Source organism: Eubalaena glacialis, chromosome 9 (assembly GCF_028564815.1).
Source record: "Eubalaena glacialis isolate mEubGla1 chromosome 9, mEubGla1.1.hap2.+ XY, whole genome shotgun sequence".
Classification (NCBI taxonomy): Eukaryota; Metazoa; Chordata; class Mammalia; order Artiodactyla; family Balaenidae; genus Eubalaena; species Eubalaena glacialis.
Window position 1 is genome coordinate 118653239 of NC_083724.1, and position 1141 is coordinate 118654379.

Below are 1141 nucleotides of genomic sequence, written 5' to 3' on the forward strand. Positions count from 1 at the left end.
TCAAGTCAACCAGGGACAGGATAGTTAGGAAAACATAATATGAACAGTACAAAGAGAAATACTCAAGAATTTTTTTTGTTTAAAAAGGGGTTTTCTGTTTTCAGAATCCACAATCTGTCACAGTTTCCAGGTTATTAATTATTTGCAAACCGTGTGTTTAAAAAGGGTTCAGAATATGGAATGCTGTGATTTAGGTGAATTACATTCTTTAGCAGAGTGACTTTTACTATTTTTTTTTTACTTTCTTAATATATTTTATTTAACGCAATATATCCCAAACATTTTCATTTCAATACGTAATCAATATCAACTTTTTTCTTTTTTCTTTTATTTTCTTTCTTTTATTTATTATTATTTATTTTAATTGAAGTATAATTGATTTACAATATTGTGTTAATTTCTGCTGTACAGCGAAGTGACTCAGTTATACATATACATACATTCTTTTTTATATTCTTTTCCATTACGGTTTTTCCCAGTATATTGAATATAGTTCCCTGTGCTATACAGTAGGACCTTGTTGTCCATCCATTCTATATGTGATTGTTGGCATCTACTAACCCCAAACTCCCAGTCCAGAAACACATGGAACCCTTTACGAATTTGTGTGTCACCCTTGCACAGGGGCCAGGCTAATCTTCTCTGTATCATTCCAATTTTAGTATATGTGCTGCCGAAGTGAGCACAACTTTTACTAGTTTTTTTTTTTCTTTCTTTCTTTTGCTAATATTCACGGTCTCAAATAGAATAGAAAAGTTTTTAGGAATTAAACATCCCTTTTTCATCTCTTCTCTCTGACCTCCCAAAAGTTGTCTCTTACAATCAAGTCAAAACAGAATGCTTTCTATGTTGGTCACACCACTCCTCTCTCTAAAACCTGTGTCTGACCAGATACAAATGATGACTAGTTATATATCTCTACTCGGTAAAGCTGTACATATTTTAAGACATAAAGTGATTAGAATTACTAATACTATTTTAAAATTCTAAAACACGATTGTATCATTATGTTGTTCCTAAAGATGCCTCCTCACTTTCAATCATTTAAGATGAAAAAAGTGGCCCTGAACAGGTGGGAGGCCAGAAGCATCATTGGACTTTCCCCTGAAAGGCCATCCCTATTCCTAGATAGAATCCAAGT

The 1141-nt window shown here is 32.8% G+C and overlaps 1 non-coding gene across 1 annotated transcript; it reads right to left on the reverse strand.

Moving 5' to 3' along the window:
* Window positions 1-579: 579 nt before the first annotated feature.
* On the reverse strand, window positions 580-686 carry LOC133098498 (U6 spliceosomal RNA). The gene has a single exon (XR_009702196.1). It is a non-coding gene; the product is annotated as a U6 spliceosomal RNA (small nuclear RNA).
* Between the last annotated feature and the right edge of the window lie 455 nt (window positions 687-1141).